General features: G+C 31.2%; 1 protein-coding gene across 1 annotated transcript in view; it reads left to right on the top strand.

The window, feature by feature from the left end:
* Positions 1 to 626: 626 nt before the first annotated feature.
* LOC141532294 (octopamine receptor beta-1R) overlaps positions 627 to 13537 on the top strand; it is a 59227-nt gene continuing 46316 nt past the window's right edge. The window contains exon 1 of the mRNA XM_074250573.1: positions 627 to 1182. The gene's annotated coding sequence lies outside the window, so the exon portion shown is untranslated. The remainder of the gene's footprint in view (positions 1183 to 13537) is intronic.

Below are 13537 nucleotides of genomic sequence, written 5' to 3'. Positions count from 1 at the left end.
AATTTTTCTAGTTTTGAATACGACGAGACACTTATTACTATTAATAATGTAATTTTTCGAGTTTAATTTTTTCTGTGTTGCATTAATTTATATCCATAAAATTTTCTCAATCTTTTAACGATATTGTTGTGAGGCATTTTTTTTTAGCAAAATTCAAGTTAAAATTATGATATTGGATTTGACAGACATTTAATAATTTTTTAGGTTTTTATAACAATTAAACTATTTTTATTTAAAAAAATATTCGGCGGCTAAAAATTAAAAAAATTTTAATTGGTGCAAATTTCTCCAAGTATTTTTTTTCTGTTAAAATTAATTTTCTGAAAAATTGTCTGCTGGTTTCAGTCTCATATTAAAATTTATTAATGACATAAAAAAATGGAGCTTTAAAAAAGTATCACAAAGTTTTTTGAAAAACCATAAATTTTGTTAAGAATAAAAAAACGCTTAACTTTTTCTAAAAACTAAATTAAAATATTAGTATGGATTTGTATAAAAAACTTGATACTGACGATAGGGGATAGATGAGAGCCTGAAAGAGGGTAGCACTAGTGGTAAGGGAGGAGGTTGTTGTAGACATGATCAACCGCAGTTCATTCCGGCCTTGACATCTGTGTGAATTACATTGTGATTTGTAATTTATACACATGACTCTCACATGATTGAAGTAAACGTAACGAAAGATATTTAACAGTACATGAATTTTCGGTATTTATAATTTGAATTTATTCAATCAAGTATAAAACTTTTTTTTTCTGTGATAGTGCTGAAAGCTATGTATTTTTAAAATTAAAATACTTAAAAATATTCCAACAACCTTTACTAGGCTAAAGTGAAAATAATCAATATTTCATTATAAGTAAAATTTATAATCTGATGAATTTAATACGTCATACGGGTGATTTTATTGTTGTTGATAATTTTTTTTCCTGTGAGGTTATGAAACTTTTTAAATTACCATCGATTAAAAAATTAAAAAAAATTTGTTTTTATTTCAATGTTTATTGAGTTTAATTAGTGATTAAAACTAATAATTTTTTTATATAAAAATAAAATGAATTTTCGGACTTCTTACAAAGTGTTTCGTAAATTTATAAAAATTGATTTCGATTCTGATGTAATTCGATTAATTAATCAGTAAATTGATAACAGATTTCATACAAATAATGATAAATAATGTTGGTAAGTATATAAATTTGAATAAATAATTAAATTTATCTTAATAAAAAATAATATCCCCATTAAAGATTGCTTTATATTTCCTATAAAAAATATATCAAAAAATATCAATTGATACTAGGAAAATTTGTCGTGACATTTTAATCATTTTAAATAAATTAATTCAACTAAATGCAGTTACAATTAAGTCATTAAAAATAAACGATTGTACATGAATATTGTGAACATAATTTAATTGTGTTGTGGATTTAACCAGATAAAGTTATTAATATAAGTATTTCATATTAGTATATTGAATGATTTGAGCGGAAAAGAATTTTCTCTCGTGAATGTAGACCATGGAGTTTGCCTCGCGATCGTTACTTCCTCACTACTCTCCACGAGATGACGATAGTCAAGGTAGACGAGAATTCCAATCTTTATTGCAGCTTCCAATAACAAAGAGCTTTTTCAAGCGATTCACTTTAAATACTGCTCTACAAAAGGAACGTATCATTTGATATAACCGAGAATTGGAAAATGTCCTTTTTATTTCAATAAAAAAGCCATAGTTTTAATTAATAATCCTAAAAATTTTTCGAAAAAATTGTAGTCAAGTTTTATAAATATTTTAACAAGTTTGAGATTTTTTATTTTGTCGAATTATAATTTTTTTGTTGCAATTCTTATAATGTTTTGAAAAGAATAAAAGTAACAAAAAAATTTTTTTGTAAGATTGTAGTCTGATCTTTTGACATCCTTAAAAATAATTATGTGAATTTTTCTATGTACGAAGAGACATATTATGCATAGAATATACTGTAAAAAAATTTTAATTTGCTTGGATAAAAATGAATTATTTTATAAAATTATGAAGTTATTAATTTTTTTTTCAATTTTGGAAAATTGAATTCTCATCAAATCTCTATCTGAGATCTAAAGAACACGGAAAAAACTACTCCGTGTAATTTATAGAAAAGTTCGTAAAATTTACAGAATTCTATTTGTCATGACTGCAGTCGAATTATGTATAAGATTTACAGATTTCAATATGCTATTATTCCGTGATGAAATCTGTGATTTTAAATCTGTATATTTAACATATTGAGTCTGTAATAATGACAGAAATATTTCTGTAACTATGACAGAATTTTATCTGTAATTGTTACTAAAGATTTATCGAAATGATTGAAAAGCGCTACCTGGGTCAGCATAATTGCAAATTAATTTATATCACCTTTTTGGACTATTAAAAAAATTTCAAGTTTTCTGATTTTTTAAAATGTACTTATACACTAATTTTTTTTTATAATCATTAAAAAAAAATTCATTCACAGCTTAAGGGGTTATATCCACTTGTAATTTTGAAAAAAACGAAATTTTTTTTTTGCATACTTTGAATGTATATATATTCGAAAATATTGTCTGTAAATTTCAAAGTAATCCGGTAAATAGTTTCGGAGTAATGAGCGTATTTGTAAAGACGTCTCCGAGCGTTTGAAAGTAGGCGGAACCGTAACTTTAAATAATAGCCAAAACTTTAAATGCGTTTTTCTCGAAACGATGTTTTCAAAGTCGGTGAGGAATATTTCTTCGAAACAGCTTGACCGATTGACTTAAAATTTTCATAGGATCTTCTTAGATACTTTTGTCAGGTAATGATCGAAGGAATAAAGTTTCTGATAAAAATTTCGATTTTTTAAGTCACTTTAAAGTGTAAATTTTCGTGCAAAAAAAGATTTTTCTGTTGGGAAGCCGCCATTTTGTCTAAAATTAAAATTTTGACTATTTCTTCGATCATTACCTGTATTTATCTATCCTTAAAGTAATCCTTTTGGTTTTTTTATTTCAAATAATTTGGATCAGAGATATCTTCCTCACCGCCAGACAGCTTTTTGTGGACGACCTTCAGGAGATCTTTTACAGGAACAACGGAACCCAATATTTTTATTAATAAAATATGAATTATTAGAATACGTTAAACTCGCTAAATGTTTATATATTTTATGTATATATTCAATAAGAAGCCTCTCCAGAAAAAATTAACAAAAAAACACATTTTTTCGAACTTACAAGTGGATATAACCCCTTAAAAATTTGAAATCTACTATTAACGGGTCATTATTGTTATTTTTTATTGACAATCAAATTTAATTTTAATTCAAAAAGTAACTCTGCAACGATTACATAACACTCTTGTAGATTGTACAGAATTTATCTGTAAATTTTATAGTCTTTTTTTTCGTGATGCTATTATGACTTTTTTTACCATAATATCACTATGTTTCTCTGTATGTGGGTATGTAAACTTCTCATAACTTTTTAACAGTTTGACCAATTAAAACACAGTTCACCGCACTTAAAGAGTTTTATTAGATTTTGAGTAAATTTAAATAAATTTGGCCGGGTAGATTTTGAGATTCTAAAAAAAATTAAATTTTCAAAAAAACGTTTTTTTTGAATAACTTTTAAACTGCTGTACTGGTCACTTCCAAAATCTTGTCAGCTCTTAACTCTGAAAATCACGTTAATTACAGCAAATCGGATCGAAATTAGCTGATTCATTCAAGAGATATTGTAATTCAATACTTTCACTGAAGTGTTCTCCTAAGGAGCTCAAAATTTAGTAAAAGACAATTTTTTGAACGTTTGAAGCTTGAAAATAGCAGAAAGTTTCAGAGATGGCCGGCAAGTCAATTGTTTTCTAGATTTTTCTTTCTATTCAAGTAATATTCTATTTCAAAACTAGTGTAACACTCAAAAATTTTTTTGTTATCCCTTAGATTATTTTAACTGAACTTTAGAAAAAAAAAACGTTTGATCATTAATTTAGAAGTACAAAAACATAACACTTATTTTGTAATTATTCTCGTTTTTTATGCTTTTCAAGAAACTAAAATATGATTCTCCAAAACAAATTAGAAAAAATGAGTAAAACAGTTGACCTTACAGGCCATCCCTGCAACTTCCTGCCAATTTCAAATGCAAAGCGCTCCAAATTTCAACAATTATGACGCCTTTGAGTTCTTCGAGCTCTAAAAGGTAGTTTGACAACTATTTTAAAATCTCCATGCTTTAAGGGCATTCTCCCTAAATTGCCATTTAAAAATTTTTCTACCGAAGCGCCGTCTGGTGTCAGAATGTAGCACTAAAATTTTTAAAATTGAATTAAATTAATAATTAATTTTATAATTAAGAAAAAAATAGGGGAATGAATTTGGTCGTTAGAAAAATTAAAATGCTACAATTTGATAATAATTGAAGATAGTAAAATTTAAAATATACTTACATAAAATGAAAAAAAGTAAACTGTAGGTTAAACATGGGAAAAAAATGTCATGTGTAAAATAATTATTTAAAAAAACTATTACCATTCACTAAAAAAGAAATGATCAGCTCCGTGTAGAATTTTTAGGAGATTTTAATCACATTTTAGTTAAATTTTAAACAATAATATTAATTAAATAGTTTTATGAAAACCATTTCCAAGTTTCAACATAAACAACAGTATCGTACATATTATGAGGTCCCAAAGGGATCCCAGTGTAAAAAGCGGAAGTTAAAAATTTTCAAAATTTGTGGATAATGCAGTTCGCAAGTTACACTCCAAATGTAGTTACCATGGGATAGAGAGAAGCAATGTTACCAATAAGCCCTGGAACGGAAGTCATTCATGTAATTTGAATTTATCACCAGATATGGTGAGTTATATATTCTTTATTTATTCATATTTTCTAGATAATGTTTATTTTATAAGGCATGCATATAATGCTATATTCTAGACTAAACAAACGATCGTTTTAAATAAATTTTCACTTCGATTAAAGAAATTTTTTCTTTGAGCATAGTTTTAAAATATCGCATCAGCATAAGTTCCCAAATTGTTTAAATAATATTTTCGAGATTGGCGAAGAAAATTTGAAACTTCACTGGCAGATTTTTATTGAGCTAAGAAAATATTATTATCCAAAAAAAAACTTTTTCTTGCTCAAAACAACGGCCTTTTCAAAAATTTTTTTGGTTTTAATAAATTCATTTTTACTGAGTCGAGTTATGATCAATAAAATTCATTTTTTTGTAGATATTTTTTCCACTTTTTAGCTGGAAGTCATTTTTCTAGTTTATTCTTATTACTTACAACCAAGCTTTCCTTAATAGTGATATCAAATTGTAAGTCGGTAGTCATAACTTTATAATTTAAAGTTATCTAAAGTATGAATATTCTTTACCAGAAAATATGTAGTACAACGAATTTAAGAATAAATGTTATAATAATATTTTTTCACTCAAAAAAATGATGGAAGGTCAAATACTATATATATATATATATACTATACTATATATATATATATATATATATATATATATATATATATATATATATATATATATATATATATATATATATATATATATATATATATATATATATATATATATATATATATATATATACGTGTAATGTCAGTAGTGAAGCTGGGGGGGTGATACCGACATTACAGGAATCTGTTTACCAACAGAGGGTTCGCGTCCATGCTAAGTACCATTTGTCGATATGGGTGACCTGTTTTACCGACAGTTTGAGGATATGGTCGAGGTTTTGCAGGTGGCGCTGGTGGTGAATTCCGCCGCCATCTTACTGTCCGCCATTTTTAAAATTTATCCGCCATTTTGAATTGTGAATCCGTCATTTGAATCCGCCATTTTGAATCCGTCATCTGGTGGCTGCTATCCGTCATTTTGAATCAGATTTCCGCCATCTGGTGGCTGCTATCTGAAATCCGCCATTCTGAATCCGCCATTCTGAATCCGCCATTCTGAATCCGCCATTTTGAATTTGCTATCTGAAATCCGCCATCTGGTGACCGCTATCCACCATTTTGAATTGTGAATTCACCATTTTGTTAAAAAATGCACTTGTGATCTAACCATCAACTATAGTTGCTTAGATCACAGGTGCATTTTATTGTTCATAATCTGAAAAGGTTTATATATTCAAACTGCATGTATGACGAGTACATGCGAGAAGATACACCATCTGGTGAGGTTTTTGTCAACCTTAGGTTTAAGCCTGTTCAAGGTCATACGCAGTTTTCTTTGTTCTCCTGCGTAGTAGATGACGTCATCAGATAGGTTTGAACCTGTTCAAGGTCGCGTAACTGCGTAGTTTTCTTTGTTCTATTTCTAACTGTGTAGTAGATGACGTCATCAGACAGGTTTAGACTTGTTTTGTGAAAGGGGTGGGGGAAATTTCCACGAACCAGATGACTCATTCTGTTCTAGAATTTTCTAACTGCACAGTAGATGACTCATTCTGTTCTAGAATTTTCTTACTGCGCAGTAGATGACGTCATCAAACCGGTTTCGAGGTAGAGGAGTGGGGGTAACTACGCAGTATTTTCTGCCTATATAAGCAGCTCGCTGAGAGCGTACTTCATAAAAACGAAGTACACGTCTCCAGTGAAGTACCAGTTGTCGACAGACAGTAGTGAAGTATTGGTGATATACATCTTCTGCCTATCAGTATTACTAATTGTAAGTATTCATTTACTGTCTAATTAAAATATGAATTGAATGAAGAATCATTTAATTAATTAAAAAATTTTTACAGCTATCAATCATGGATTTTACCAAGATAAATGAGGTTAATTGTCTTACTCGGATTCTTCCTGTTAAAAAAATGATTCATTTGGAGTTTAATCGAGAATATAAGATTAATGGTATCAAAGCTATTACAACTCAGTATGGGACTAGGATTGTTGCCAATCTAAACGATGAATTTAACATTTATCTACCATCTAGAACTATTCAACATTTAAAAGATGATAACTTCCTGAAGAGTTTGAATGAATTAATAGATTCAAACTACCTGTTTCTACGTTTCCATGGTGGAAAATATAATAAATTTGAATTTATTAATTCTAGTCTTGATGTAAAAATGACCAGTGGAATTATTTAATCAATAAAATATTGGATTTCAATATAAATAATTCATTATTTTTATTTATAATTCCTCACATTTTTAATTTAAGATTAATATTTATAATTCAAATTCAATAAGTTATACTTAATCATAATTTTTTAAGTTACTTATCATAATGATAGTTTGAATTTCGCGCTTCTTGTACTAGAGCCATCTACTATCAGTTTATTCTTAGAGCGTGAAAGCTGTCAAATCATAAATATTAAAAAAATTTTCTAGTTATATATACATATATAGAATAATACATGACTTTTAATTTAAATAAAAGATAAATAATTATTATTAGTTTATAATATTTTGTTATTAATATTATTAATATTTATTTAAATTAAAAGTTATGTATTATTTGATAAACTAATATGGGGTTGATGTGCTCTGTATCGTCAAATCCAAAAATCTTCTATATATTTTGAAAATCAATACTCAGTTTTTATTTTTAAATGGTTATATAAAATAATGCATGACTTTTTAATTTAAACAAATATTAATTATAAAATTTTAGAAAACAAAAACTGATTATTGATTATCATAATTAAAAAATCAAAACCATTACGCCATCTGTTGATAAGTATTAATATCAGTAGTAGTGTTGGAAAATTATTTGAATTTAATAACTAACAATAATTAATTCTATTCTGAATTAAATGTGTTAGGATGAAATAATAATAACAATTATAATTCATTTATTTTAGATTTATTGAGTGCTTACAAACCAATCTTTTAAATTTTTACATTTTCCAAGGCACATAAATCAGATAAACGATCATGATAATTACAAAAATGATTGTTACAAATTTTCATACTTTTTAGAGAGGGACATTTGAAATTATCGAGATCGATTACAATTTTATTATTACAATCAATTAAATTTTGAACCCATAACTTTTTCTCGATACCTTTGACATAAATAATTTTTTTATTACAAGTTAAATAATTAAGAACTTCTTTGAGCTTGTAATATGAAGTTGTTCCAGCGTTCCAACCGATTCCATGATAATTTCGGATCAGCCAGGTATTCAGACGTTGATAGTTGACTGGTAACACCTTCCAGTGATATGGCGGTTGAAATAGTGTGTATGACAACTCTTCAATATTAACAATATCATGTTGAATTGTTATTGAGGCCAACTCCTTAACAATGAAGCGATTATCAGCTCCTCTGAATCCTTGAACGTCCAGAATGATCTCCATTTCTCTGCTCTTGACAACGAAGAGTGACTGAATGATGACTCTTACAATCAATTCAACCTTTTTATAACCCGATCTCTGGATTTTACCCCCCACCACTCGATAATCTTATTGGTCAATTATTTCTTCTTGGTTAATTGATAATTTGATTGGTTATTCAAAGTACACAGTAGATTTTTGAACCACGTAGTATATGACACTATCCAACAGTTCTGAGCCTGTTCAAGGTTGTATAATTTTCAACTGCGTAGTTGATGATATCATCTCAATTTTTAGGTTATGTTTATGATTTTTAGGTTATGTTTATGCTTTCCCGCCATTTAACTTATGATTTCAGGTTATGTTAAACTTCTTGTGCGTCATCTATCATAACTGCGCAGTTTCTATTTTTAGATTATGAGTCATACTATTCTAGAATTTTTCCAACTGCGCAGTAGATGACGTCATTACCTTGCTATAAAAGCAGCGCGACGCGAGCATACTTCATCGAAGTGAAGTACGAGTGAAGTACCATAGTGTTGTGTGTTAGAAAATATCAAGCTTTTGAAATCTGCTGTTCTGAAACTGTTTTCTGAAGCCTGCTACCAGCTGTTGAAATCTGATACCTCGTGCTGGAATCTGCTACTTGAAATCTGCTGAAGAAATCTCAATCATGGCACCGTACCGTAAACATCCTGTTACTGATACAATGCATGAAATTGAGAGATCAACAACTTTCAAGCGTGTCAAAGTTGAAGATAAAACTCCAAGCCCGTTGATGTTCAAGAGGATGTGTGAACTTGAGGTGGGAAAAACTTACAAGCTAACTGGGATTAGAACGGTTATGACAGATCATGGACTCAACGTTGAAATCGATCTGGAAAACCACTTTTCAACGTTCTTCCCTGCTACCACCAACCAGAAATATCTCAACAATCCTGATATGATATTTAAAATGAAATTTTTAATCTTATGCAATACTTTAAATCGACACTACATTGGGGCCAATTATAATAAATTCAAGCTTATTAATCACTCTGGGAAAACAATTACAGAAATTGTGAGAGAATTGTGTTTTGATATGTGCACTTAACTTTTATTCTAAATAATTGTTTGATACTTAACTTTTATACTAAATAATTTTTTATACTTATTCTAATAAGGTTTGTAATTAAAAAACATTAAATTACAAAAACATTGTTATTTATTTACTATTTTTAATTACATTAAGTTTATTGATTAGTATAGGATCAATAATGTTATTGATTTGTTGTATTCGTCGGCGAAATCGTTCTCCGTCTCTTGCTGCTTGTTCCCATGGTCCTTTCCTCGCTTGTCTGGATGCAAAGTCCCATACATACATGTAATGTATGGTGGGCTTGGGGTCAAACTGCACCATTAAGTAAGTTTTCTCACAGTGCTGCTGATGGGATTGTACTCAATTATTCGGTCGTGAATTATCAAGCAGTAAGCAGCAGTTTGATTTGGAAACTGTGCTGATGATTCAAATTCCAGGCGTATATCCACAGGTCCAGACTTGATTGACTCGTTCTGCTTGGAACAGTTAATTATATACAGAGGTGCTGTACTTAGAAATTTTTCTTAGCCAATAGCGGTTCAGCTTCTTTCCCATAGTAAGCACTTTGAAAATTTGTGTACATATCATACATCAAGGCATACTGATTATGCACAATGTTGAGGTTCAAATTTCCATATGGATAACTCTGAGAGTTCAAGTACAGCTTAATGTCTCTTATGCTACAGTGATCAAACTCGCTTGCGTTTTGATTCGATTGATTCTTTCTTGCTGTTTGGAATCCAAGGATAACAAAACGAGGTTTCTCAAGCTGATTTGTCGTTTTGATTACCCAAATATGCTTGTTGGTAGCTGGTAGCAGTGGATACTCATACAATTCCCAAGTCCGGAAAGTGATTGGGATAGCTGGATCGGAGGTTATGTAATTCAGCACCATAATTTTTTGCTTGTCAGACATTGTTATGTATGGTACAATCCACTCAATTTTTGAATCGTAATTGAAGCATTTTCATTCTCAACGGTAACAACATAAGCATTTTGATCAGTATTTGATCTGATCAGTATCAATTCATGCTTGGCATTCACGATAATTCGTTGATAATCTTCAGCAAATCCAAGAATGAAACTCAGCGGTACTGAGACATCAAAGTAACCGCTATTATCAGTCAGCTTGTTGTCATCTTCATTAACAATCCAACCAGCATTTTCCAGAATATTTTGTTGTCCCGGACTCAGAGAAGCGTATCCTTTCATAACACTGGTGATACCAACATTCTTACATCTATCGATTTCTACACCATTGAGTTCATAACGTATCTCTTCAAACATATGACAAACAGCCATGTTGACCATCTTCGTAGTAGCACTTACAGCAGTACCATCAGCTTTCCTCATTCTTCCATAAAAATGTAATGTGCTCTTACTTGGGAGCAAGCACAGATCTTGATGTTGAACAGCAATCCGGATTTCATCACTGTTGTTGAATGTTGATGATGCATATGGTAAGTGTGAATGAGCTTCATAGTGTGCAATAGACTCATCGAAAATAATTGATTTTTTTATATCTAAGATTTCCGCCATGGTATCACACAAGCTAGACAACAAAAATTTATTTTTATCTTGTGAATTTTCCACGTAATTTTAGTCCTAGACTTTTTAGGAACTCTGCGTTTTGACGTGTCAACACTTTCAGAGCTCGATGATGACTGATAATCTTTGGACATCCTGCAATCCTTTTATACCCGTTACCAGTCTTTGTCTCATATACGATACCCATTACAGACTTTTTATATGCAGTCTTATCGTTATAGTCTCGCCACGGAAATTTGCTATTCTCCCGTCCTGATCAACAATGCGGAGCCTCAAGTTGTGTATTGCTCGTACGGCGACTGGTAGGTAAATGATGTTTGTTGGCACTTCCACTATCTTATATCCTGCTGGAACCCTCGGGAAAAATTCATGGATTGTGTGATTCTTCTCACCATTGATGTACGATCCAGTAGTTATATTGCACTCGACTCTCAGAGCATTGATTTTCAATATTTTGACTGGTAAATCAGATTTATGTGCTGTGTTAGGTTCAAGCACGCGGTTGGTAAATCCAAGTAATGATCCAATGGAATCTTCAGGCTCAAAATTTATATATTGATCACATCTTATTTCACTTCTCAACTCATTGTTGTTTGCTTTTAAAGTGAAACTTAGTTCAGGTAATGTCTTGTTTATATAAGTTTCAATATCTTTAATTTCATAACTCCCTGTTGGTATAGTTATTTCTTGAAATCTCTTGATTGTACTTCTTTTGGATCTTTTTGATGACACATAAAATTTATTAGCACCAACATCAATATTTGGTATTGAATTAAATGTCAGGAGCTTAACGAGTCCAAGTACATAATTTTTTGTTGGTGATAGCTCAATCGGCGGAAAATAATTTGCCTCCAGTTTCCGGATAGTGTCAAGGTGAATGACTCTGCCATGACTGACGCTTGTTGTCCCGACTCACTTCAATTTATAGTTGTCCTGCCAGGAATTTTAAGCACAAATGTCCACATATGATTGTATCAAAGTCTTGATATCTTTTATGATTGTACTTTACGCTACCTACATCGAGATATTTCATCAAGTCTTGTGGGGGTTGTAGATTACCAAAACTGTCAAAGTAAATTACTTGATTATGATTCTTCTTGTATGCAACCCAGTGAGTTCCAAGTCCAAGTTTATCATCTAAATTTATTATTGCTGATTCGTTTGTCTTTGGTCCAGATTTTGGTAAATCATTTCTCATAAAAACTCCTCGAAAATTTGGAATTTTAAGCAGCTTGACATATTTTAATAAGTCGATGTTAGTCAGTGCTCGATGTGGTAGCTCTACTGGTTTTTTGACTTCTTGCAGCCAGCTCCTTCTGGGTATTGTTTCAGATAAAGTCCTATACCACTGCGGTAAGGTTTGAGGTATAATCCTCTACCTACAGCTATTTCCTCCATCTTCAAGTTGTGACGTTTCTTTTCAGCTAATTGATTTTTGGCTGCGCTGGCATCGTTCACAGCTTTTGCAACACCTGCAGCTCCACCTGTTAGAGCACCAACCGCTGATAACCCTGCAAACAGGGGAATCAAGAATGGAAGTACTCCACCAATCTTTGATGGAACTGGTAAAATACGAGGCAATCGAACGTTTTTCTTCCCACCAACTTTCTTGACAGCTTTGCGGGCACCTCCAAGAGCTGTTTTAACTGGATCTCCACCAGGCTGCATGGACTTTTAGCTTCATCAACAATCTGTCTCAGACGAACATCCTTCTTCTTGGTTGTCTTTCTTTTGACTGTCTTACGCTTCATTGTTTTTCTTTTAATTGTCTTACGCTTTGTAATAGGTTTTTCTTTTTTAAGACCCATACCGAAACGTCTTTTCAACTTCATGATTTTATTCACACTCCAAGCAGCAGCTTTTTCACCAATAGCAGCGTCTCTTGCTTGAAATCGTTGCCACGATTTCTCAGCAAGGATTTTATCAGCCTCGTGACGGGCTTCTAAATTTTCACGATTTTTCGAGTAAGCTATATCATGTTCCTTACACGCAGCGTCCAGAGGATTTATGCCTGGATCACCTCGAGCTAACCTTTTGGCTAACTTTGTTCCCGGACCACAATACTGATATCCTGGTATGTGAAGTTCAAGTGGAAGCTTATTGATTATGTTGTTGAATAAACCTTCACCACGTCTGCTCTCAGACATGTCACATCAAAAGACTGACTCGCTTATCTATATAAGCCGGTATATATACCTCTTGAGCTCAGAATACAATCAGCAGTCATGGATAGCAAACCAAGAGCTCAGTTGCCAGTTATCAATTTTGATCAAATTGTTCAAGGAACCGGTGCGAAACTCAAACGACACGGTGCTTTACTTCCCAACAGTATCCGTGCAGTGTTTTGCGGACCATCAAACTGTGGAAAGACCAACGCTCTACTATCCCTTATTGTACATCCAAACGGTTTGAGGTTTGAGAATATATATCTTCACTCAAAGTCTCTTAACCAATCAAAGTATCAGTTCCTTGAGACGCTGCTTAAACAGATTGATGGTATTGGATTCTTCACATTCAGTGAACATGAAGCTGTAATCAAGCCTGAAGATGCTAAACCAAACTCCCTAATGATATTTGATGATGTTGCTTGTGAAAAACAAGAT

The sequence above is a fragment of the Cotesia typhae genome, unplaced genomic scaffold (genome assembly GCF_013202065.1).
Source record: "Cotesia typhae breed Kobodo isofemale line unplaced genomic scaffold, CoteBio_Ctyphae contig_59, whole genome shotgun sequence".
Classification (NCBI taxonomy): domain Eukaryota; kingdom Metazoa; phylum Arthropoda; class Insecta; order Hymenoptera; family Braconidae; genus Cotesia; species Cotesia typhae.
Note: the sequence above shows the minus strand (reverse complement) of the source record. Positions and strands in the feature narration are given on the sequence as shown.